The sequence below is a fragment of the Grammomys surdaster genome, unplaced genomic scaffold (assembly GCF_004785775.1).
Source record: "Grammomys surdaster isolate TR1022 unplaced genomic scaffold, NIH_TR_1.0 125974, whole genome shotgun sequence".
Lineage (NCBI taxonomy): Eukaryota > Metazoa > Chordata > Mammalia > Rodentia > Muridae > Grammomys > Grammomys surdaster.
Window position 1 is genome coordinate 4,231,421 of NW_021620791.1, and position 27,331 is coordinate 4,258,751.

At 44.5% G+C, this 27,331-nt stretch overlaps 1 long non-coding RNA gene across 2 annotated transcripts in view; it reads left to right on the forward strand.

Annotated features, from left to right (window-relative positions):
- The window catches only part of LOC114609496, a 68,362-nt gene that overhangs the window by 10,737 nt on the left and 30,294 nt on the right, over nt 1-27,331 (forward strand). For both annotated transcript variants that reach the window (XR_003709534.1, XR_003709535.1), the window contains exon 2: nt 9,057-9,132. This is a non-coding gene — a long non-coding RNA (uncharacterized LOC114609496). The remainder of the gene's footprint in view (nt 1-9,056; nt 9,133-27,331) is intronic.

Consider the following 27,331-nt stretch of genomic DNA (forward strand, 5'->3'; position numbering starts at 1 on the left):
TCTATCTATCTATCTATCTATCTATCTATCTATCTATCTATCTATCTCATTCCCCGAAGCAAATAACAAAAGACAAACAGCAAAGGGAGTAACAGATTTAAAGAACATTCTTAAAAGTAGGGAGCAAAAGAGATGGCTGATGTGAAGAGATTCTGAATTTCACTCATAAAATCAGCTAAGAGAAGTTTTTAAGAGGAGAATTTATCCTATTTTTTTTGTGTTTGTTTTTAATAGTACACTGTGTTTCGGTAAATGTAGATAGCTCTGTAGCGCTGTCAAGTCCTATGTCACAATCAAGACCTAGGATGCTTCCGTCATCCTCATAACTCCCTCCCCCTTTGTTGCGAATCTCCTTTGCTCCAGCTCTGACAAGCACGTGTGACCTTTCCGCACTTGTTACCCTTTTCAGAATGTCATGCTAAAGGAACAGCACAGGCTGTGGTCTCCTCAGATTGGCTCCCTTCACCTGGCACCATACACGTGAGGAACTTCCACGTGGTCCCCTCCCTGAGTGGTTTGGCAGAACTGGAGGAGGAGCATTGTGCTTCACGGATGTCCCACATAGTGTGAGGCCCCTCCTCCAGCTGAAGGATGTTTGGACTTCGCGTAAGAAGTATGTGTTTCACATCTTAACATTTGCCGGAAATAGGAAGTCTGACTCAAGTGTTGGCAGGCTTGTGTGACACAGGATTCTGGGGCCCAGCTAGTGAGTATGTGAGGTCACTACACAGACCAGCTTGGCTGCATGTCATGAAATTGGAAACACATGTGCAGCTCCATGTAGAAGTAAATTTTAGGATTCTCAGTTTGGATCGCAGTGGTGCTTCAGGATGTGTGAAGAAGGATGTGAACGTAGACTGGGCTGGGAAGGTCTAGCCTCTGGAGCAAGTTTACGGGGTCGCCTGGGGACGGTATTGAGTGCCAACGCCTCCTTCTGCTTTCTTTTCAGGTGTTCTTTTCCTTTACCTTTTCTCCCTCTCCTCATTTCCTTGTTTCCTTGCTTCTTTTGAGGAAGATGTTTAAATTTTTCTTCTAACTTTCTGAGATTATAATTATATCATTTTCCCTTTTCCTTCCCTTCCTTAAAACCCTCTTGAATACCACACCTTACTCTCTTCCAAATTAATGGTCTCTTAATTGTTGTTACATACATATATGGATATGAATGTGAATGTATGGATACGTGTGTGTTCCTAAATATATAAAAACAATTTGCCTTGCCTGTGTATGTTACTCGTATGTATGTGCTTTCAAGGCTGACCGTTTGGTTTTGGCTAAGTAGTTAGTGTGTTCTTCCCTAGAGAAGACCATTTCTCCTGCCCCAGCCTTTCTTAGTAGTCTTTTATATAGGGTTGGGGCCTCGTGGGCGTTATTCTACCAATGTTAGCATGTTGTTTTTGTCCTTGTTCAGCTCAAGGCTAGTAAGTTACATTGAAGAATGAATGGGTGTAGCTTCTGACATTTCTAGGAGACACAATCTTGCAGAAAACTCACTGCTTCTGACCCTACAATCTTCCTACCTATTCTTCCACAGTGAACCCTGAGCCTTAGGTTAGGGAGTTGTATTGTAGATCTATGCTTTAGGACAAGGCTCTACAGCTTTGTATTTTGACTGGCTATGATTTTTTTTTAATGGTCTTTGTCTATTACAAACAGAAGTTTCCTTAAAGGAAGTGTTGAAGACTACACTTACCCATGGGTATAAGGACAGATATTTTGAATGTAGTTATGGATTATGCTGGTTTAGTAGAACAGCAGTTATAGGCCCTCTTACAAGATCTATGACTTACTAACCCTGGGTAGCTGGCTAGGTTTCCAGTACAAGGCACGGGTTTCCTCTTGTTGAGCAGATCTTATGTCCAGTTAAAGAGCTGTGGTTACCATTATGATATGCATGCCACTACTGCACCTTTAGGCTTATGGAGCTATGCAGGTGGTCATTGTGGTTTAGCGGTGTCATAGCAGGATAGGACTGCTGGTTCTTCCCTCCTCTGAAAGCTTGTGTTTGGGGAGGAGCATTTCAGGTCAATTCCAACTCAGGGGCATCTAGGTCCTGCATATGAATTGTATGGCATCTTCCCTTGAAGCATAATCTTGCCCTATGGCTCTGTCAATCCCAAAATTCACTCTGTAGGCCATGAACTATCAGAAATTCCCCTCCCTCAGCCTTCCAAGTGCTGAAATTATTGGTGTCCATTGCCATATTCCAGTTAGTCAACTTGACGCAAACTATGTCACCTGGGAAAAGTGACCTCAATTGAGCAATTGCCTTCGCCATTAACTTATAAAAATGTCACTGGGGTATTTTCCTAGTTGTTTATTAATATAGGAGCTCCTAGACCACTATTGGCAGGATCATCCCTAGGTCCCTGTTTGTTTTTTTTTTTTTTTTTTTTTTTTTGCTTTGGTTTTTCGAGACAGGGTTTCTCTGTGTAGCTCTGACTATCCTGGAACTCACTCTGTAGACCAGGCTAGTCTCGAACTCTCGAACTCAGAAATCCGCCTGCCTCTGCCTCCCAAGTGCTGGGATTAAAGGCGTGCGCCACCACCGCCCGGCTTAGGTCCCTGTTTGTATAGAAAAGATAACTGGGCAAGATATAGGTAATAAATCAGTAATCAGTGCTCCTTCGTGGTCTCGGCTTCAGTTCCTGCCTCCCTGGACCTGTCTTGATGGGGCTCTAGTTTCCTCCTGAGTGGGTCCCAGTTTCCTCCAAGGTTCCTGGCTTCCGTTGAAGATAGGCTGAAACCTGTAAACCCAATAAACCCTCTCTTACTAAGTAGGTTTCAATCAGTGTTTTATTACAGTAACAGACAATAAACTAGAACAATACATGTTTTTTAAAAATTTTGTTTGTTTGTTTGTTTTTGTTTTTTGAGACAGGGTTTCTCTGTATAGTTCTGGCTGTCCTGGAACTCACTCTGTAGACCAGGCTGGCCTCGAACTCAGAAATCCGCCTGTCTCTGCCTCCCAAGTGCTGGGATTAAAGGCGTGTGCCACCACTGCCCGGCAAAAAAAAAAAATGTATTTTTTAAATTTGTATAAAAGTTATGTTTATTTATGGAGCAACATGTGGTATTAAGGCATTTATAGACATGCCTGAATAAGTAGGTGTATCTCTTTAGAGTCTGATCATTTCTCTGTGGGAAAATATACAAACCTTTTCTTTTAGCTTTCCTGAAATATATCTTACATCGTTATTATCTATAGGTCTTCCATACTGAACACATTCCTCCCATCTGATTGTGTAGCCTCACTGTCCCCTCTGCTTCCCAGCGTCTGATGACCACCATTCTACTCTCAAACTCAAGGACATTGACAGAGGTGTGAGGTCATTCAGTGTCTTCCTGTGCCTGCCTTATTTTACTCAATACTGTGTTACGTTTCACGATGTTTAGTAGACAAACATAAACTAGATGTTTGGGTGTCCACTCAGGTTCTTAGCACTTGGAAGGTGGAGACAGGAGCATCAGGAATTCAAACTCAGCTTCAACTACATAGAGAGTTCAATGCCAGCCTGGGCTAGATAAAACTTTTATCTCATTTTTATATAAATATATATTTATAATGATATAGACACATACACATACCATGTGCACATTTTGAAAATATGTAGAAAAGGGGGAGGGGAACTGGGAGCAGATATGACAAGCTGCCATGGCTGTTGATTGTAACTTCTTCATACTCTTCATACTTCAAAAGTGGTGTGTATTAGGCAAACAGAACAGCACATTCGAAGGCCCTGAAGCAGGAGAGACCTGGAGGTTATTCAGAATGCCAAGAGAACTGTGCAGTTAGGATGAAATGGCTAAATCTGTGGGCGCAGGGCTGGGTTTAGGTGGAGGCAGTTCCATGTATGGGGACCCTCCAAAGTTCCTCTGTGTCTTCTGCTCCTTTCTCATTGCTAGGCTGAGAATGGATTGGCCAGCTATCAACAGAAGCCAGAAAATTTGATGAGGATGAATTCAGCATTCATTTTGGAATTAAAAAGAACTTCTATTTGGATGGTATTGTTTAAGTCTAGATGAGCCTGGCCTGTAGCAGGGGCCTTTTAAAACTACCCAGGTGCTCTAATTTTGCCCTGGGGGCTGTGGCTGATTTTGAACTAGGGTAGAAGTGAGATCAGAATGGAATGTCAGATATGTCTACATATTCTAGTTTATGTGACCTAGAGAGAGTAGGGGTTACTCGCTGGTTGAGTATTGAACTTTTCCCAGTTTCAAAAGGAAATAGGAAAAGGAAAAGGCCTGTGCATGGAAAGTCCCCTGGAGTTTATGGGATTGCAGTGTCGGAGGAGAGCAGAAGCCTTTGTCCAGATCAAGCTTGTTCCACAGCTGGGTCCCACTTAAGTCATGACTCAGGAATTGGGCAGTATTGTTGGGATCTTAGCAGTCAGTCTTGAGATTTTAAAGAGACCACTCTTGTCTATAGAAACTCTGCTTGCATTGAGTTCAGAGGAGCCCCTGAGGCTGAGGTCAGACTGCCCTAGCTGGCCAGACTGGTTTATAGCTGGAATACACAGCCTGAGGGGCCTCCAGTTTCCTCCAGCAGCTGTCTTCTTCCTGGAGCCTGCCTTGCCCTGTCACTGTGGGTGACAGCTTTCCTGTAGTGTGCACTGGGAGGGGATCTATCTGGAGAAGGGTTGGGGGCTGGTTGCAGGCCTTGGGTGCTGTTCTGTGGTCTCAGCTCTGGACATGCTTAGCTGGCTGAGTCGGCTCTGGCTTCTGTCCTTCCGGTAGGAGCCAAAGGCTTTATTTCTTCCCTATCATGACTCTGAACATTCCGTACATGCTTTTTCTGTTAGAAAGACATTCCCTACGTGCTTATTCCTTTTAAAAGGAAAAACAAATATTAAAAAAAAATTAAAGTCTGTGAATGCAAAAGGGAAAGATATGTTTTAGTAATTGTGCCATATGGTTGCATGCCATCATGTAAAGTTTTTGTTGTTATTTGTCTTGTTTTATTTATTTATTTATTTATTTATTTATTTATTTATTTATTTATTTATTTATTTTTTGGTTTTTTGAGACAGGGTTTCTCTGTGTAGTCCTAGCTGTCCTGGAACTCACTCTGTAGACTCAGAAATCCACCTGCCTCTGCCTCCCAAGTGCTAGGATTAAAGGCGTGTGCCACCACTGCCCGGCTATTGTTTTATCTTTGTTTGTTTGTTTGTTTGTTTGTTTGTTTGTTTTGAGACAGGGCTTCTCTGTGACCCTGGCTCTCTGGAAACTCACTTTATAGACCAGATTGGTCTTAAACTCTCGAGATGCACTTGCCTCTGCCTCTTGAATGGGATTAAAGGTATGAGCTACCACACCCTACTAACAAGGAGGGGGTTAAGAGTTCATCTGGAAGCATGGTGACACTGTGGCTTGTTAGCGAAGGTACAGTCCATGGAAGCTCTGGGTAGCAGACGCTAAAGCCCCCTTCTCTGCTTATCAGCTTGACTTCCTTTAGTTCAGGAAGGATCATCTTCTTGGATCCTTGTCCTCTTTTCCACCCTTTCTCTAGCAGAAGCACATTTTGTCTAGCTGCAAACTGGACTTAAAATCATGTACTTAAAAAGCTTTTAATGGCTTGTCATTGTTATTGGGTGCCTGCTGTATATAGGCTCACAGTGAGTGTTTATTGAATTTCTAAATGAATGGTTTATATCCTGGCCCTCTCCAGCTGAACTTTAGAGTCTGAGTCCTTTTGCCCTGAGCATGCCCCTGGCTTGGGTAACAGGAGAAGCAGTCAGCCAGTGCAGGTTTGAATCATTAGGAAGTTTTGGAATGATTGGATTCTTCCAGAAGCTTTATCTCTGCAGATGATTCAAATTTCATGTCTCATAACTGCATAACCATTAGCCAGTCTGGTCCTGGGATAAGAATTGATCCTTTCCCACTTCCTTACTGAGGGAACTGCTGTTTTTGCTTTATGATGGAGTTTAAAGGTCACCTCTTCCAGGAAGCATGCAGTGTCCCCTAGCAACTTCTAAGAATGAACTGCAGAAGCATCATGTCCCTGCAGGGCTGCAAGTCCACTCAAGAATATGAACAGATTAGATGCAAATATCCCAGGTGAGCCCGTAGCTTAGAGTGCAATAGGAGACATTGATAGTGCAGTCTTCTGAAGGGGCAACTGTCCTTTGATGAGTACTTCCTATTCTTGCTATGTCCTACTCTTGCTAAGAAAGATGTGAAGCCTGGGCTGGGTGATAGCACCAGAGTACAACCCTTTCTGGAAGCACATGAGGACCTGGGTTTACTCTTCAATATCTCCACTATACCAAGGGGGGGGGGAATAAGATGAGGGAGCTTTTAAAAAAAAAAATATATATATATATATATATTCTCTTGATTTCTGCTGGGTGTGGCAGCACCGGGGAGGCAGAGAGAGGAAGATCCTAAGTTCGAGGTTAGCTAGGGATGAACAGTGTGAGACTCAGTATTGGTTACTCTTTTTCATTGCCTCAGTCAAAAAACCTGATGAAAGTACATTCATGGGGGAAGGGTGGTTTGGGGTTAAGTTGGAGAGGATGCAGCTGTGGGAATGTCACTGCAGCAGGAGCATGAGGCAGCTGGTCACACTGCATCTGTAGTCAGGAAACAGAGAGATGGATGCTGGTACTCACCTCCCTTTCCCTTTTTTATTAAGTCCAAGACTTCCGCTGGTTGGAATGGTGTCGTCCACATTCAGGGTTGACTTTCCATCTCGGCTAACCCAGTCTGGAAACTCCTTCCTAGACTTTGCCAGAGGTCTCTCACCTAGATGCTTCTAGATCCTGTCAAGCGCCCCACATGAAATGAGATATAACAAACCCTCCTCTGATTTCAAGTATGTTTGATTCAAATTTTAAGGGAAGTCACAGGTCAAATGAACAACTGTTTCAGGCCAGTAGATTGCAGCCTTCAGGTTACAGAGGTCCCTTTACGTTGACATAGTTCCTGCCGGGACATGACTCTCTCTGTATCCCCAGAACCCTTCAGCTAACAGCTCTCATGGTGGGCATGCCATACTTGGGTGGCTGTGGACTGGAATGTGATTTTGGTTCAGCAGCTCCTGACACAGAGTTAACAGATCTTCCTTTAGAGTTATTTGCCTAGAATTGAGCCACTCCTTCAATTTCCTCCAAACTTCCAGGCCATGCAGAACTGGAAAGGCCACCACTTCCTACATTCTGCATAGCCCTGTTCATTTCCCTTCCCTCTCTGCTTTCTCAACACATGCTGGTTCTCTGTTCCTGTTGCGTGGGTTATCATGAGTTTCCCAATGGCTCTGTGACCTTTCCCTTGCTGGCTGCTTAGCCACTGAGGATTTCACCCGAGGATCAGAATGACTGTCACATTTCTCTCCACAGACAGGAAGAGAATATATAGCAGGATTGCTTGAGGATGAAAACCAACCTGTTATCCTGAGGAGAATAGCCATATGTCATTTTATGCAGTTTTTTTGTTTGTTTGTTTTTTTATCATCTACTGTTTTATGGAGCTTTTTACCATCTTCCTGTGAGTTGTAAGAGGAAATTGGATAGGGACACAAAAGAGAGCAGAGCTTGACATGGACCTGGAGGTATTCAAGATTGTCAGGGGGATAGTAAAGAGGAATCTGGACAGTTCCTGGAAGGTCCAGCCTTTGTCCTTGAGAAAGGTGGAGTGAGAGAAAGGGCAAAGAGGAGGAAATTGTGTCATTAACACAGTCACAAGCTGGGGGCTGCTGAGGCAGCTCAGCAGTCAAGAATGTTTGGTGTTCTTATAGAAGACCAAAGTCCTGCCGGAAACACCCACATCTGGCATCTTAAAATTGCAAGTGCCTCCAGCTTTAGGAGTGTCCAATACCCTCTTCTGGCCTCAGTGCATATAATATACATTCACACAGATGCACACGTGTACACACGAATGAAAAGTAAAAAATAAACCTGAAGAGAGATAATCACAATCTGCCTTCACTTTGGTTTGCTAACAACTCTAACAAAACATTCTAACAAAGCATTCAGATGTTAATCCCGTTTGCTAGTATTTTTCCACTCTCACAAATGGTTGAGACCACAGTCCCTGTGGTGTAAACCTGAAAGCTAAGATATTTGGGAAATGAGGCAGGAAGAGTTTGAGACCAGCCTTGGCTACTGGGTGAGCTCAGGGCCAACTTGAGTATCATAGCAACAGTCTATTTCCTGTTACCTTAGCCTCCTCACTCATCCTCTCTTTTCTTCTGCTCATTCTTTTCTGTATAGTACAATTCCATGACTTTGAGTACATTCATTGCACAATCTTCCCTATTAACTATTACTAGAACCTTCTTCATTATCTCAAACCGAAAGTCTATCCATTAAAAACTTTCACTTCCCCGCCGGCTGTGGAAATTGCCGTTCAACTTTGAGTCTAGGAGTCTGGCTACTTACTCTCTTATACTATCTCTGTGAAATCACTTAGCATTTGTAAGTGATTGGCTTTCTTCACTTAGCACAGTGTGCTCAATGGTCTCACCTATCCGGTAGCATTTACCTTGCATTGATTCTGTGTGGAGACTGCCCAAGTATTTTGTTGTGTGTATGTAGCACAGTCCTTTACTCATCTGTTGATGTGTGTTTGGCTTCCATCCACCTTTCAAAGATTATGAATGATACTTTTTTGAACATGGATTGCACACATTGCTGTATTAAGTAGGAATTTTATGCCTCGCTTCAGGATCATTTATTTTATTCATTTATGGTTTTAACACAGGGTCTCACCCTGTAGCCTAGGCTGGTCTCTGACCTTGCCATCCTCCTGCCCCAGCACCCTGAGTGCTTAGATTATAGGTTGAGACCATCTGCCTGATCCCATTCTGGTTTGAATTGTATATTTCTAATGACTACCGATGGATGAATGTCATTTCATGTATCCATTGGATACCTGAATATTTTCTGAGAAACTTTTGTTGCTATTGTGGTTATTGTTCTTTAATGTCAATTCCTTCCTAGATACATGATTCTTGAAATTTCCTTTCCATTTACTGGGCTGTCCTTACAACTCTCTTGAGAGTGTCTTGTCCCATAATGTAAAATCATTTTGATAAATCGTTACTTTTTCTCTAGGATGGCCTCAAACTTACTGTGTAATCAAGGACAACAATGACGTTCTTCCTCTTCTTCCTAAGTGCTGAAATTATAGGTATGTGCCATCATTTCTGGTTTTACATGGTACCGGGGATGAAACACAGGACTTTGGGACTGCTTAACAGGCACTGGAGCTATATACATCCTCAGCCCTTCCTTTCTAGTTTCAATAATCTTGGCTACCTTTTTGTTAATTTTGGTGTGAGAGACCCAGTTAAAGCCATCTCACCTGGTGTCAGGGTCCAGGGCTTGACTACTTGGTTGGGTTATCCTCTAAGACTTTAGCCTCCTGGCTTTTGTGTCAGGTATTTGCACTGTGCCTAGTACTATTCAGCTGTGCAGTCCAGGCTGGACATGAACTCAAGACTCTAGTGGCTTCAGCCTCTTAAATGCTGGTGTGTGCTAGTAAGCCTAGTTGTGGCCTGTGCATTTTGTTCATCGTCCTAGCATCTCTTTCTAGGGTGCTGTTGGCTCATTTTGGATATTTAAAGAGCTTAGTATCTCACTTGTACTTGGCAGAGTTCCAATGTGAGCAGCTTACTTACCCCTGGACATATATCCTGTGTATAAAATCATCTGCTGAAAGCCTTTCCAGGGTTGTTGTAGATTTCTTGCAATCACAGACTCTCTAAGTTCGGAAGGGGACTTTTCTGGCTCATAGATAATCTACAGGAATATCCTTGGGGGGCTGGGGAAATGGTTTCCAGTACAGCTCTATGGTTGAGGGCCAGAGTCTCCTGCATTTACCTCATTGGGCAATGAAATTGTCTGGGCCAGTATCTACCACTAAAGACAAAACTAGATCTTTTAGTTTTATGTACGTGTGTGTGTGTGTGTGTGTCTGTGTGTGTCTGTGTGTTTTTATCGATCATACTATCCTTGAACTCAGAGATCCACCTACCTCTGTTTCCAGACAGCTGAGATTAAAGGCAAGCACCATCACACTCAACTAGTTTTAGATTTGAATGAAGTAGACTCTACAAAGTAATTTGCCTAGAGAGTCACTGAGCACTCCCTGTTGGTGTCTGAAGATCACTTTCACATTCCATGTAAAGACTTAAGGTTCTGGGTAGCAGAAGTGGCTCCCAAAGGCTTGGCCCTGGCAGCTCTACAGTTTACTTTCTCTTTGAGGTGAAATCAAGATGGCGGGCAGATTCACAGTTCAAACTCTGCTCTCTGCTGGTCCGGGATGGCACTTTCGCCTCCTCCAAGTTTCCAGTTTCATTCAGGGGCTGTAGGGCTATGAGGTGTTTCATTCCAGGGAGCTTAGTTTGCTCAGCTCTGAGCTTGGTTAGCTCTCATCAGAAACAGACCACCTACCTGTAGCTGAATGGAGGAAACCCAGCCCTTCTGGATGTCTCCTGGGCATGAAATACCTGTTCAGTTCTTATGCTGTCACATGCTTGACATTCCACACTTGGTCCAAATTGCTACCTATCTGCCTTCCAGAGAGGGACCCAGTTTATCCCTAGACCCTATTCATTTGGCTATTGCTTCAGGACTGGAGCCTAGGCTTTCACACCTGGGTTCTGGCTGGAGACCTGTCCTGATGGTGAGAGACAATCAACTGTCCTTAATTGTCCCCATGGGTTAGAAGGCAAAAGAGCAGAGCATCATGGGTGAGATACTGGTCTTCAGTTAACCCAGGGTTGCTCTGAGTGTGCCTTTTACCCCTTCAAACTCAGGTCTTTTCTGGGCTTATTTTCCCCATCTGTAAAACTAGAAAAGAAAGTTAGCCTGGCAGTGAGTCGGATGAGATTCCAAGCACTTAGCATGTGCCTTCCAACCCAGAAGGTAAGCATTCAATAAGCACTGACCATTGGCACCCTTCTTGTCTTTGAGTCCCAGGCTATGCTTACTGGGGTCTGTGCTGATGGTAAAGAGAATTTACTTTATCTTTGCTGAATAAGGAAGTGCTTTCAGCCGGGCGGTGGTGGCGCACACCTTTAATCCCAGCACTTGGGAGGCAGAGGCAGGTGGATTTCTGAGTTCGAGAGTTCGAGGCTAGCCTGGTCTACAGAGTGAGTTCCAGGACAGCCAGGGCTACACAGAGAAACCCTGTCTCGAAAAACCAAAAAAAAAAAAAAAAGGAAGTGCTTTCAGGACTGAATGCTCTGTAAATCCTGCCCGTTAACTTCGCTAACTTCCGTTTCCCCCTTCCTGGCCCTTAAATCCAGATCCAGGAAGTTGAGTCTTGTGTGTAGAATGAAATCAACCACTTACCTTCCCCTTTGACCTCCATCTCCTCACTATCAACTCACGTCAGTGTGCACAAGAAGTGGCTGTAGGTTGATGTTGCTTCTCCCATTCTAAAGGTGGGGAAGTGGAGGCAGGGGCCCTAGATAACTTCCCAAGGCAAGTCATCAGCTGAGCTAGAGCCAGAGCCAGAGCCAGAGCCAACATTTGTAGTCAGGTGCCTCGATTTAAAGTTTATGTGTTTTCATTGGTCTGCTCTCATGTCTTGAGGCCATCTCTGTCTCTGGAGCTCTAGGACTCAGATTAATGTCGCCAGCACAGAGCACCTCTGGGCATCAGCCACTTTATCCTGGTGCCTGGGGCAGGGTGTGCTGTGCAATCAAGGAGGCCCTTTGAGGTGAGCTGAAACATCAAGACTGGGTTGGAAGTTTGCAGATCCTATCAGCTGTCCTCTGGCAACTCCCAGTGCACATTCTGCATTTTTGTGGAAAGACACCAGGTGCTGGTGTAAATGGAGGGCTTGTTTGGGATTTGAGACTCTTTGCCTTTTGTAGAGATGCCCCTCTTTTGGTGGCTTCCATGAGTTCTTGTCTCTTCCAGTTCAGATTCTGAAGCATGCGCCTGAGTTTAGAAGGACTCATGGGTGAACCACTCATAATCAACCTTGTCTTGATCCTTGAGGACAAAGAGAGGACTTTGTGCTGCCTGGGATTTTAGGCAGAGTGAGTTGGACTGGTAGTAGGCTCATGCCAGTAACTCCTGTAGGCCACGGGCAAAGGGATTGTACATACCCTCTATTGCACACTTCAGATAGCAAAGTTACTTCCTTTCTTCATATATACAGTGTAGATTCTATGGAGGAAAGGCTCCTTATAAGAGCAAGACCTGGAACAAGCTTCCATAGAGGAATGTTTATAATCTTGATCTTGAAATCCTAGATTGCTCTTAGACACCACAGCTGTAGCTCTCTATGACCTGAGCCTTGACTAAGATTAAACTTTGATCAAGGAGGACTGCCTAGATTTGCATGGACCTTATTCACATGGCCGAGATTCGCACTAACCTCCTGGAACTGCACACTGGTGAGATTTCAATACTCCAACCACTATCCTGTTTCCTGCCCTGCTGCAGTGCTTGAGAAACTGATAAAGTATTCTTTCTGTTCTGGTTTCAAGGATGGATTAATTCACTTGGTACCCCTTCATTTCTATCATAGTAGACATGGCTAGACCCTTACAATTCTCACCGTTGGTGAGAATCATAAATCATGCTTTCTAAGGATAAGCAGTCTGCCCAGCTGTGACGAGTAGAAGCTTCCAGATGCTCTACTGCTGGGCAGCAGAAAAGGATTCATGATGGAATCTCCTTAAAAGCTGATATACAAGGCGGGCCATTAAGTTTCAGTGGCTTGCCATTCTTTCCCAGGGGAACTAGCCCTTGGATCTCTCTACAGGCAAGGAAGCAGCATTTCAAAGAGAGGCTTCTTAGAGAGCTTGAAGAAGCACTGTCCAGGGTATTCTGAAGGGGCTGAACAAATGTTAGGTTTGTTAGCTTCAACCACTCATACAGGTTGACATGAACCCAACAGTGGAAGAAAATAGAGATATCCAGGTCACCATCATGTCAGCCTAGAGATACCGAAGCCCAGGGAGGTTGGGTTAGTTTAACAGTAGCTAAAATTCTGTTGCTCAGCCTGGTGACCACAGTCTCATGTGGCTGTGGAGCTTCTAAGATAATTCTCATCGTAGATCTGAATTGAACAAAGCTATGGAAGTAAAATATACACAGCATTTTGTAGACTTAGAAAAAATACAGGTATCTCTTTTTTTATTTTAAACATTGATTACATGTTGAAATGAGATTTGCATGTTCTGGAAAAGGTGAAATATACTGACAAAACTAATTTTACCTGCATATTTATTACTGTTTTTTTTAATGTAGCCATTATAAAAATTAAGTTATATATGTGGCATGCATTATATATCTATTGGATACTGGCAAGCAAGACTGATACCATACAGAACATCAGTTTTGTAGTATATGCCTTGCACGACCCTTTATTGCAGACCTGGCAGGTCCACATCAGGTTGCCTGGGTTGGAGATGTGGCTCTGACAGTATTCTGGGGTGGTCTTGGTTCGGAGGTTTACATTTCATTCATTCATATGCAAAGTTAGTATGGTGGTAGTACCTGCCCCATAGACTTGTAAAGGTTACAGGGTATAATTCATGGAAAGTATTTAGAGTAGAGCCAGCCTGTCAACTCAGTGAGTTTTAGCTGTCTTAGTGATTATTTTGGTGGCTACTGACTTCAAACCCGAAGATACATGAAAGGAAAGATCTAATATATTGGGATCAGACAAGGAGAAAAAGACAAGGAACCAATGCAGTGGCTGGCAAGGCGGCTGATAGACCTAGCTCTCTGGAGGTGGCTTTAGCTACATAGTAAGTTCAAGGCTCTGTGGTGCAACAAGAGGGACGGCCTCAAACAAAACAAAACAAAATACAAAACAAAAATCAAACAACAGAGCAGTGTATAATGCTTCTCCAGAGCATAGTGATATTTAGCGGTAGTAAGGCTGAGCCTATGGGGCAAGTAGGGAGTTTGGACAGCTTAGTTCGGGTAGGTGGTGTCTGGCCCACTCTCCTATTGCAGTGCTTGTGTGCCAGGAACCTTTGGTTTACTTAATAATGGCCCTGAAGTAGAACCATAATGTTGCAATTTGGATGTGCCACAAGATAGGCGTGAAGTGCTTATTTTTGGTGCAAAGGTGAAAAGAAAATTGCACACCGAAGTTGCTAAGCTCTGGTAGAGTTATTATTAGTCTCCCATCATGTCTGATGAATGTGTATACATTCATCTTTATCATGAGTTATGAATGTAAACATAGCACACATATTGTTCTGCACTATCTGAGCCTTCATGTATGCACTGGGATGTGGAATGGATCCCTGGGGACTTTTGTTTGTTTACTACATTAAGGTGTCCTCCTCTCAGTCTAGGTTTAGAGTTCTCTTTGGGAGGACTTTTCTTCTGCTCTTCCTGCTTGCTCCCCTTACTCCTCTCTGCTCCTCCCTGCTCTTCCTGCTCCTCTGCTCTTCCAGCTCCCCATTTCCTCCCTTGCTCCTCCCTGCTCCCTTTGCTCTCCCTGCTTCCCCTGCTCCTTCCTGAGTCCTCTGTGCTCTGTAGACCAACCACAATGTAGGCAGACTGTAGGTTTTGTTTCCTTGTTTCTTCCATTCTATCTAGGCTGAAGTGTCTTCTTGCTGGCTCCTCCATCCCTGTCATGTGTCATTTTGATTTTGTTTTGTTGGATCATAATCTGAAAACAAGTAAATTCTTCAGTTGATGTCATATTTTACATATGCTTGTTTTATCTAGGGATGGGTATTGGGCATGTTTTATTTGTTTTGCTTTTCTAAATAATGCTTATATTATGATCTCGATCTTGTTTTTGGTAGAAATATGGGAAACGTTAAAAGCATAAGGAAGAAAAGAATGAACATAGACAATTTTGTCAGATTTTGTGGTTTTGAGCATATTTCTCATGAATTTGAGAAATAGAAAGTGAACAGCTATTCTTAGTGTAGTGTGCAGAGCATCTTTTAAATGCAATGTCGTGTTGCACAATGCTGCTGCTGCCCAGGGTGGGCTCAGTCTCCTGATATCCTCCTGCCTCAACTTTCTTAGGGCTAGGATGTGAAGCAGGAGCCACCATGTCCAGCTGTTTTCAGATGTGTTTAAGGCTCTCCATGCACATGGCCCTGTCATTTTCTTACTCTGTCACACCAAGTCTGGCAGACATTCTTCCTTCATGGAGTTGCCTTTCTGTGAAGTTGAGGCTCAGTATGGGGGAGGGCAGTTTGGGTCTGGCTGAGACGCTGTCTTTTCTCTAAGACTGGGGGTTTTAGAGTCATTCCATGGGACCACAGATCGATCTATCTATCTATCTATCTATCTATCTATCTATCTATCTATCTATCTATCTATCTATCTAAAGATTTGTTTGTCTGTTTGTTTGTTTAATGTATATGAGTACACTATAGCTGTCTTCAGACACACCAGAAGAGAGCATCAGATCCCATTATAGATGGTTGTGAGCCACTGTGTGGTTTCTGGGAATTGAACTCAGGACTTTTGGAAGAGCCATCAGTGCTCTTAACCACTGAGCCATCTCTCCAGCCCTAGACATTTCGATCTTTAACGTTTGGGGTGCTGAGTGGAAAGAATCCTGAGATGGACCTGATATGTCTCCAAAAGAATTTGGGAAGGCCACGTAGCTTCTGTTAGCCTTGTTTGCTCACCGGGAAAAGGAGATGGCATTTACTTCAGGATGGCTGTGGAAGGTGAAGTGAGCTCATGCAAATCTGGCTTCTAAGTTGGGCTCACCCATAAATTTCAGTTTCAGATGTGTTAGTAGACAACAGAGGAGCAGGTCATAGATGTTAAACCAAAGGAAGGCTTAGATTCTCTGACAATTTTCCTAGGTGGATGTCTATGTCAGTCGATTTTCCATTGCTATAGCAAAACACCAGAAACAATCAACTTGAAAGAGAAAATGTTTTAAACTTGGTACAGTGGTGTGCCCCTGTACAGTACTGCTCCAGAGACTGAGGTAGGAGAATTGTGTGTTTGAGTCTACCATGGGCTGGGTAATGAGACATTGGTTTTAGAGGAAGCAAGGGTGGGAGAGGTGGGATGGAAAGGGGGAAGGAGAGGGAGAAGGAGAGGGAGAGGGAGAGGGAGAGGGAGAGGGAGAGAGAGGCTATCTCTCTGATACCTTCAAGGGCATGCTCCATATTACCTAAAACCTCTGACTAGACCCTGCTCTTTATCTAAAGGTTCTACATCTCTTTTAGTGCCTTCCTGGGTAGTATCAAGCTTTGGACCCAGTCTTTAATATGCAGCTCTTTGGAGAGCAGTCTAGGTGTAAAGTGACCAGTATTTCCTGTAGCTTCACAGCCTTGCTAGGATGACAACTGATGCCAATGGTTTACAATTCTTTCCCTGCTATGTGTCTGCCACCAAAAATGATGAGTGCAAGAGAGGTACCCAGGGCCCCCTTAGCCCAATCCTTCTAGCTAAGTGACCTTGGGCTAATTGCTTCTTGGAGACCTTAGTTTTGTTTTCTGTGAAACACTTATTACAGACACTCCTGACTCCTTTCAGGGTGTGTGTGTATTAAGATGGTTCCTGAGGCTTGTGGAGGGCACAGTGTCCAATCCTAGAAACTCTTGGTTAAGGTTAGTCACCTCCTGTGGAGTCATTTAGTCTACCCAGGCTGTATTTTAACTTCTTAAGCTGACTCGTGCCTGGCTTTTGGCTGGATTTGTTCATAGTTAGGAATCTTCCAAAATCAGAGGGGACCCATCCATGCTTGTCATTAGAGTAAGGATCCAGATGGTGAGGGACTATTCTGGAAGCTCTTAACTGTTCCCACTTATGTATGAAGGAGGAACACACACACACACACACACACACACACACACACGCACATAAATTTATATGCAAACATTCATATGTGTTTGGATACACACAAATATGTGCATAGCAATCTGGAAGTATGGAGGTGATGGTGATAGTGGCCATTTGTAGTAGGAGCCTTTGGGGATAGTAAGGATGCTTCCACTCTACTGTGTGGCTTTGTATGGCTTTCTCCTGTTGGGAAATATTACCATTTTAATATTTTTTTACTTTTTCAGTGAGAAGAAACAAACCCTTTTAGGGATGTGGGGGCAGGGTCTCACACAGCTCATTCTGATCTACATAGCCACAGATCACTTTGAACTCCTGATTCTTCTTCCTCCCCCTCCTTAGTGTTGGAATAAAAGGTATGTACTACATCCCTGGTGTTTGTGCATTTCCGGGGGATCAAATCAGGGACTACTGTGTGCCAGGCAAGTGCTGTACTGACCTCTATCTCCACTGCAAGTTTTACAAATCCACCAGGAAATAAAGACCTTAGGATAACTTCTTACTTCCTAATTCAGGCTTTTATGGAAGCCCTAAGAGAATTTAAAACTATATCAATTCTACTGCTTTCTCTCTGAACCCAGGTCTCCTGGCTTCTTGGTTTTCTTGCTTTGCAATACTTATATAAACTTTGACCATTGGCTGGTTGCTCATCCTCTCCTCAAAGCTACCAACCTAAACTGTGCTCCTTTGGTGGCTCTGGGTAACCGACCTCTCTCCTAGCCCATTCCCTTGAATGGCACTAGTGCTGAGGAAAGCCACACACTGTGCTCCTTCTCTGTGGCTCCTCTGCCAGCTCACCAGGGCTCAGCCACTCCCTGATGCTGCATATAGTATTGGAAAGCTCCTTGGAAACCTTCCCCACTTTCTTTCTGACACATAACACAAACTCCCCTCCTTTACTTCTCTTACACTGACCCTTAGAGCTCATTTGAGTTCAATTCTTGGTGGCCCCTGCAGGGACAGGAACAGAAACCCTGAACCCCCTACTCTCTTCCTTCCTCCTGAGGGCCTTTGATCTTCATCTTGGTGCAAAGCTCCATCCCTCCCCCACACCCCCAACCTCATTGTTGTATCTAGTAGGCCAGGCTGTTAGGGACCAGTTACTGCACTGTGGAAGCCATCGAGTTCAATAGTGAGCAATATTTCACTGCCCAATGGCCAATTCAGGAAGCATAAATGGATTTATGGGCCCCCTTTTCCATTTCTTTATTTAGCATAGAAAGACCATATTGATGTTCAGTGGGGGATGGATGGCAGGTCCTACTTTCTCTCTCCTGAGACCCTCTCTGTTGTACAGAAAGCCAGTTTGAAGCCTGCCATTCTCTTTTTACGCTCAAAAATAGTCCTCAGACCTGGGTCTGCTTGATATTAATCTTAATATTAATAAGGACAATTGAGTCATTGGGTGGATGTGATGTTTCTGAGGAGAGTCTTTGCAAAGGCCTGAGCACCTAAACCATCCTTTAAAACAACAACAGGAACGAGAACAAGCATAGTGAGAATTACAAGAGCAATTACCAGAACTGCAGCTGTAAAGTAGGGTCTTTTGCCACCTGGGCTGGGGATCCAGAAAGCCTTTCTTTCCTCATCATGCCACAAGCCCCGGTGGTGGTTGTGTTTCTGCTTGGCCAAAAGCACATTTTAAAATTTCAACGAGAAAGCAAACAAGCCTTGCTTTTATAGACATGTCGGAAAACTTACGTTTAACCTCTACACGGTGGTTTGGGAGCCAAAGTTTCCTTTAGACACAGGGAGATGGGGACGGGCACTCATGAGTACACAGATAATGGCCACATTCATCTGGGTAAAGCTGGCAAACTAGTTGAGGGGGTTAGGTGGTTCTTGTGGCCAGTTTGTTATCCTTTGAAAGGAAAACAGAACAAAATCAAAACCTGAGAAGATAGGCTGTTTATTCCTGTTAAAAATAATGGCCCACCAGATGCCGTTCCAGGATCTGCACCTCAGTCAGCTAAGGCTTTTGGATCTTCTGCCCAGAACGCTGCTTAGCAAGTGGAGCTTGTTAGCATTGGAGCCAAGTATAATAATAATGAGTCAGGTCCGGACTACAAAGGGCTCTGTGATGAGCAGAGAGTAATTATTGCACATTGCAGATAATAAAACCTTTACTAGATACTTAGAAATACATACATATATATTTTAATGGGTGGTCCCTATAACCAAAAAAAAAAAAAGAAGAAGAAAAAATACACATTACTACTGCAGGATCTATCCTCCATTGCCTGGAGGTTGTTCTGAAAGGATTGGTAGCCAGTTGGAGGAACTCCTGGTAAACGGTACTTCCAAGATGCCTTTCCTGACGGAAGCTGCCAGAGGCCTTGGAGGCTCACAGGCTTCCAGGTGTTGCCTCTCAAGACTCCTTACTCTGCATCTGTTCTGCTAAAAGAGTAGCTTCTCAAGTAGCATAGACCTGGCTGTTTGGAGCTGAATGAGGTCTGCATCACATCTCAGCTTGCCACTTACCAGCTGCATGTTAGAAAGGGCTAGCTCCTCTCCTGTATCTGCATCTGTAACATGAGATCAAGGATGCTGCCTTGGCTGGGCTGGGAAAGGGACCTCAGCTTCTCAGAGGTACTGTGGCATTTTAGGGCTGCCACCTCTGAGGGCCACAAAGTGGTCAGGAGTAGAACCCCTCTCTAACTAATTGCATCTGTAGGGACCCTATTTCCGAATATGATCATAGTGGAGGTTCTGTTTACATAGGGAGGTTCTGTTTATGTAAGACTGTCCTTGATCTCTTAATCTTCCTACCTCAGCCTCCTGAGTTCTGGGACTACAGACATCTATTCCTAAACCTGGCCTGTTTTCTTCTTTATGTTTTTATTAGCCTATCTAGATAGTGAGCCTAGTAAGCAGAGAACCTTGAATACTCTGTGCTCCCAGGAGAGGAATAGGATGCACTCCATGCTGGTTATCTTCTCCCTGTGCTCAGTGTAGACATCACTAGTTGATCACGACCTCCTTTTGCTTTGAGTATGGACCCAGCCGCAGGATTAACTAACAGCATTTTAGGTAGCCCACTAGCCAGTTGATATAAATGGTACCATCAACTGGCATTCTAGGCACTACAGTGCCTAGTAGGTTCCTGGATCATAATCAGGGCTCAGCAAGGTATATCTGTCTAGAATGTCCAACTTGATGTACCTTCTCAAACACAACTGAGTGCTTTGTCACTGCAGCCAATCAAAGCCAAGGATGGCTTCATACTTGAATGAGGCGAATACAGGTCATACAATAGAATTAGTCTAAGGTGATATTCACGAAGTTATTTAACGGACTGTGTTTGGGGGACAGAAGTACAGCCCTGCTGAGTGGAACCTGAATGAGGAGGTGCAAAGCAAGACCAGCCTTGCTTTCTTCATTCCTTTGTCTGCTGTGGGCCCAGCTCTTGGCCTTTCTGGGTCACCTTGGATAATGACCGTCCCTTAAGCGGGAAATGACAGGGAGTGGTCAAAGCCCCTAGGGTCTGCAAGAGCAGACCTGACTAGCAAGCTGCTAAATGGCCTTTGTGCACAAAATCCTGCAATCCTGCCTTCACACATCATCCGTTGGGCCCCCACTGTGCTCAAGGGCATGGATGAGACAGCCCAGGTAAGGGCTGATTTTGTGAGATTGCGCAGTTCAGTTTTGCTCATCAAGCAAAGCATTCCATCATCTTTCCTACCTTCCTCAGCCCTGCCCTGGGGACTTTCTGGAGCTGCCCTGCTACAGGGACTGGCCAGCTGCTCCTATCTCCTCTGGCCACTCTAGTCCAGTGATGGAGTCCTGGCAGCTCTCCTCTTTTTCCTCCCTCTTTCCTCTTCTTGCTGGGTCTCAAATTCAGAGCCGTGTGTGCATGCTAGACATGTCCTTCCCATCTTTACTGGGCAGATCCTAGTGCCGGAAGTGGAGTGGATCCCACAGACAGATTCTTCTCCAGGAGCCATCCTGTAGTTCTCTCCATTTTGGCTGGGCCTGGCCCTTGACGGATATACTGTCAGTCTCTTGGGGAGATACCCGGATATCAGTAATGGTGACAGTCAACTTGTCCAGTGATTCACCAGAGGACATCAATGTGTCCTGGAGGGCTTGTTAAAACTTAGAGGCTTGCTTACCTTTTGGGTGGGAGGATTGATCTCCAACAAGCTTATGGGTCACCATGGAACTAAGGACCTCTTGCTTCACTGTGAGTGTAGTCTAGAATATTCTCCTCTCCGCCTCTGCTCTACTTATTTCTCACTAGAAGGAACAACCTACAACAGGCCTACCCAGACTACTTCCTCTATGGCTCCCTAACAACCTGCCATACACACCTAGCCACTAGCCACCTTCCAGTGCCTTCCAACTCTCCCTATCCTAGGTATATGGTTCAGTGATAGAGCCCTTGCTAGTATATGCAAGGCCCTGGGTTCCAGCTCAAGTACCAAGAAAACAACTTCACAGGGCCTGAGTTTAATAGCACCAAAAAGAAATTGTGAAACCATAGATGCTAAACTCTCTCCAGACTTCCTTTGCAACTCTCTGCTTGAAAGCCTGAGCTGACCGGCCTCTGGGTCTCCAGCCTCATCTTGTCCCTTTTCTTAGGACTTTGGTTAGCGTACTTGCCCATTTCTATGTGTTACAGGACCTTTGCACTTACTGTCCCAGCTAAAAACACTTTTCCCTTAGCTCTGCAGAGGGCTATTTTTCCTCCTTCTCTTCCCCATTATCCTGTCTTTCCCCCCCTTTTCCCCCTTACTCCCCTCCTCCTTCTTTTTCGGGTACTGGGGGCAGGGTGTTGCATCAATTTTTTTCTTATCTAGTTTCAACTTGCCTCTTATCACCCCCCCCATCTAATAGGCCCATTCACTAACCCCCATCATTTTCTGTTTTCAGATGCTATTGATTTCGAACCCATAACACTGACAATATGCTTTGTGGCTCGAACAGGGGTGGAGGGGGTATGTGGGGTTGGGGAAGGAAGCAGCCAACTTAACTTTGCCTCTTGTTTTTAGTGTGATTCCTCCCCACCAGGCTCGGAGCTGTGACTGTCTCTCCTTCTCTAAGGTGCTTGTGTATTTATGGGATGATTTGTAAACGGATACAGGATCGGAGCCACTTTAGTGAACAAAGCTTCTAGTAGCCAGAAGTAAGGGCTTCGGAGGGGAGAGTGGGTAGCTTGCCTGGCAAATGCCATGGCTCTTTGGAATTTTGTTACATTTTACAACCAGCACACAACCTGGCTTCCCTCTAGCCATCACTATCACCTGATGCCTGCACCAGGAATGCCTGGGTCTCTGGGTGGGGCCCGCAGTGAGCAGGAAAAGAGGCCTTAGGCTGTCTCTGCTTTGTATTCCACAATCACAGCTTGAGTCCTCCCCCTTCCTTCTCTTTCTTTCTTTCTTTCTTTCTTTCTTTCTTTCTTTCTTTCTCTCTCTCTCTCTCTCTCTCTCTCTCTCTCTCTCTCTCTTTCTTTCTTTCTTTCTACTTTTTTTTTCTTTCTGATACAGAGTTCAGACTGGCCTCAAACACACAGCAATCCTTCTGCCTCAGCATTCTACCAGGTGGAATTACAAGTGTAGACTATAATGCCAGCCCTTGAATGGATGGTAATCTGTAAAGGGGAGAAGACAGTATTCGAGGTAGAACTCAGCTGCTGCTGACTGACACTTGATCACTTAAGCAAATATTCTGGGAAACTGGACTTTGGTTTTCTTCTATTGTTGAGAGCTGAGCCTACATTCTTATGTGTATTAATTCGGTATTCTGCTGAGCTCTGGAAAATGCTGTTGTTGATTTTCAAAGACTGCGGATAACTGGAGTTTTAGTGCTCACTATAATGTCCTGGGATCCCTACATCTATTATTATTGTTCTTGTTATATTATTTCTTTAAACAATTATTTAATCTAACGTGAAAAAGGAAAATCCAGGCGTGGTGGAACATACCTGTAATCCAGTACTTGAAAGGCAGAGGAGGGGTTGGGGATTTAGCTCAGTGGTAGAGTGCTTGCCTAGCAAGCACAAGGTCCTGGGTTCGGTCCTCAGCTCTGGGAAAAAAAAAAGAAAGAAAGAAAGAAAGAAAGAAAGAAAGAAAGAAAGAAAGGCAGAGGAGACAAGAGGATTGCCATGAGTTTGAGGCCATCCTGGGTGTTAGACCTTGTCTCAAAAGGCCAGAAAGAGGGGAGAGGGGAGAGGAAGGACAGGGGAGGGAAAAAAGAGAAAAGAGAGAGGGGGAACAAAGAAGGAGGAGGGGGAAGAAGGGGGCTGGAGAGAGAATCAATGTGTTGGTATGAATATGAGCCTTCACGGAGCCGTTTAATACCAGGTGGGAGCTTCTTCTTCTTCTCCTTCATCATCTACTTTGTCGTGTCTTTGTGTGTGTGTGTGTGTGTGTGTGTGTGTGTGTGACAAAGTCTCTTGTAGATCAGGTTAGACTCATATTGCCAAAACTGGCTTTGAATTTCTGATTCACTTTCCTCCACCAGAAAGCTGAGACTCCAAACCTTCACTTGGTTTTCTTTTATGTTTGCTAGTCACCTCTGGACTGATCCTGAGATGGGACTCTGAATCTGGCTGCCCTCTAACCTCCTGCTGGTCCCTCCAGCAGTCTAGAGCTCAGATGTAGCTTCTACCTGCATTCCTCCTGACCTCCAAGACAATGTAGAACATTTAGAGAGGATGGCCTAGCCTAGTGGTTCTCAATGTTAGGAAAATGATGCAGCCTTTGATATAGTTTGTTATGTTATAGTGATCCCCAACCATAACTTGTGTTGCTACATCATAATTGTAATCTTGCTGCTGATATGAATCATAATGTAAATATCTGATATGTAGGATATCTGTTATACCATCCCTATGAAAGGGTCATTTGATCCCCAGAGGAGTTGTAATCCACAGGTGGAGAATCACCAGCCTAGAGTGGAAGGAAGGTTCCTGGGCTGTAGTGGAGTAAACAGGATGGTGGGAAGGGCCAGGAGCCAGAAAGAAGAGGTCCACTCCACATGTGACCTTGGGCTGAAAGTGGAAGGGAACCTACTTGAGTGTCACGGGTCATCATCCCTCAGGAGGATGAGTGACCCTGGGTGTGGACCGAGACTGTGTTGTATTGTCCTCTTCCCTGCTTTGTGATGGGATCTGGGGCCCACCCGAGAGAGCCCATTTTGGAGAAAAGCACTACCCTAGGCCAACCCCCTAGATGAGTGTCTGCCTGGCCTCCATGTGTGCGCCTGCCAGCCTGTAACTGACAGGAAAGAGAAAGGAGCTGTGGGTCTCCAGAGAGGATATTCTGGAAGGCTTGATAATCAGAACCCATTGTAAAACTGTGTTTTCAGTTCTACCATTAAAATTTTTGTTCCAGTGGAAAACATTTGTAGTCTGTCCCCTGTGAGCAGTGAATCCTGTGTGGAGCTCTAGGAACCTTAAAATAGTGTGGAATGCTTGCTAGGCGACGAGGCAGGGATGTGGCTGGCGACGATGGCTGTATGTAGGCAGGACCAGCCCAAGCCAGGGACACTGTGACTCTCAGAGCTTTAAGACGGGTCAAGAGAAGGGTTCCAAGGGATCCTTAAATTTAAGATGCTTCTACCAGCAAAGCAGTGGTGGTGCACACCCTTAATCCCAGCACTCTGGACTCATAGGCAGGCAAATCTCTTGAGTTCTAGGCCAGCCTGGTCTACAGAGCAAGTAACAGGAGAGCCAGAGCTGCATGGAGAAACCCTGTCTCAAAAAAAAAAAAAGAAAAAAAAAATGCTTCTACGCAGAGAAATGGAGATTTTAATGAATGTTTTTCCCTATTGAGACTACATTGTGCACAAATCAGTAATGAACTCTTTTCAACCCACAGGATAGTAGGCCCTCTATGCAGAGTAGAAGTAGTAGCAGGCAGAGGGGATGTGAGCTGACTGTAAGAGATGGTGCTTTGCTTTGTTTTCTGTCCACACTACAAATACACACAGCCTTTGGCTTCCTAATTTCCCATTGGTACACTGAACTATTTCCCCAGCAGATGTACCTGCAGATATCTGTACAAAATGAACTGTACCCAAGGTGATTCATAGTTACATTTTTATAGCGGCAAAAGATTGGGAGCAATTTTGTGAATGGAAGATCGATTCTATAAATGATTACACATGGTTCAGCTGGCTGGATGTGGAAAGAGGAATCACACTGTGTGCGTGCACAGGCAGATTCAAGGATATATTGTTGAAATCAAAGCAATGTGCAAAAGCATGCCATTGTTTGCCTAAGTAGAGTGGGGAAGGGGCAAACAGATATTTGTCCAAACTGCTTAGCCGCTAAGGAGTCTAGGTAAGTTATGGTCTTGTAACCCAGATGTATAGTTAATGGGTTATCAGTGGCGTCAAGAGTGGATAGGGTTTGGGGAAGGACAATCACAGAACATATGCAGCCCATGCTTGTCACAGCATGCCAAGAGACTGAATTAATAAGACAGCATAAATAAATTCAAGGAGGAGTACACCTACAAAATGGTTGGCATAGGCCAACCAGATGACTCGGTGGGGAAAGGCAGAGTACTATCTGAGTTCCATCTCTGAATGTGCATAAAGATAGAGTAGAGAATTAACTCCACAAAGTTGTCCTCCGACCTCAACGTACATGCTGTGGCACACGTGCACCCACCCACACACATAAACGCACAAACACTAATAATAAAATAAATAAAAATGTTGGGCCAGCACTTTTCACAACTGGCCCGATGACAGCCCCACCTAGGACTGTCATTAAAGGAATGGTAGCAGCTGCGCAGTGGTCCAGCTGTGTGGAAAGGACTTTTGAGCACTGAAAGGGAGGGAATGTCAGGCTCAGGGACATATAAAGTTGTCATCCAAGGTGTGGGTGCCAGTGTGGACTAGAGGACAAATCCCAAGAGCCCTGGTGGGTAAAAAGAAGCTACTGGGAAGAGGATGGCAGAGTCTCATTCCCTGTTGGTGGCAGCTTAGGCTGGAGCTGAGTAGATTTGGTGAGGGAGCAAAAAACAGGAACAGGGCATTTTGAAGATCGGGTTTTAGTGACCTTTGGGTCTGCCAATCTTTGGCAATGCCATGCAAAGGGAAATCATGCATCCACGATTTTTTTTTTTTACCCTCAACTCTCTGAAGACCTTTCCCCTATTCAGGATCTCCAGAGTGGGCTGGGGCATTTGTGAACTAAGCAGGAAGAACTGCCCCCTCCCCCCAGTCTTCCTGCCTTAGAGTTAGTTGTTGAGATGAAGTGGAACTTGCAGCCAGCTGCCTTCAGAACAAGGTGTTCCCAGGAGGTTGAAAGACTGGTTTGTAATCAGATAAAGGCTGAATCCTTCAGAAACTTCTAGGTTCCCGGCAGCTGCCATTATACTCCAGGCTCTGCCACAAAGGTGAAAGGGGCTGGAAGAAGAAACAGGGACTGAGGAAGAAGGAAAAGAAGACTTGGGCACATATACGATCCAGTCCCTGTGAGTGAGAACCTGAGCAAGGGCTGCAAGGGACTGCAGCTTTGAAACAGGCTCAGACAGAGCTAGAGAGTCCATCTGACTTTGCCACTGCCTGAGCTAGGGTCAGGCTTATAAAAATAGATAATGTTGTTGACATGGAAAAGAAACCCTTGCTGTCTCTGTGGCTTTTCTGATACAATATCAGAAACCTGCACTCTAGGCTGGTTTATCTCTGTACTTTTGATTATAATACCACTGGTTCATAGAAAAGATGTCCCTGGTCCTAGAAAAGATGGCTAATGATGAAAACAACTGAGCACCTACATGGAGGCTTATAACCGTCTGTCACTCCAATTTCAGGGGAATCTGACATCTTCTGGCCTCGACAGGCACCATGCAAAAATACCCATACTAAATAAATAAGTAAGTAAATAGATAGACAAACAAACAAATAAACAAACAAATAATTAAACTGATATTCATATAAGTTACAGAGCTCTGTGTTCATGCTGCAGTGAAACCATGTGATGTCCCATGGGTGAACCCTGCCAGAAACATCTTGGATTCTTCCTTCTTTTGATTTGAACTAAGTGTTGGCTCTTGTGTGTTCTCCTTCAAAACCCTTTTACTTTTGACAAACATTTTTGAGACAGCACACAACACACACACACACACACACACACACACACACACACACACACACACACAGTTCTACAATCCATCACAATTTGAAGGCTGGTCAGTATTTCCCCTTTCTGATTTGGAAGGTGTGGGGTGAGTAGGAAGTGAGGTGTAGAGGTTAGTTAGCACGCGGATGTGGGCTCTATAGGTTCCAATCTCGCTCTGAATGTAACTAGCCGCTCTGGACCTCTATTCAAGTCTCTCTATAAAATAAGAAGTAATAGAAATGTCTGTCTCACAGGATTGAGGTTTTCTCGCGAGGTAAAATATAACAATTGAATGGTTCACTTTGCAGCATCTCAGCAAGATGATAACCAGGATTAAGGGAGGTAAAGCCCCGAGTACCAAAACAAGCCTGAGTAAATTGAGCTTAGGCCACTGGTCGGCCCCTCTTTACTACCAGGAAGACTCTCTGCTGACACAACATAGGTGACTACCTACTGTTTCTCAACTTCTAGTCACATGGAAGTGAGTATCCTTTTTCCTCTCCTCTCC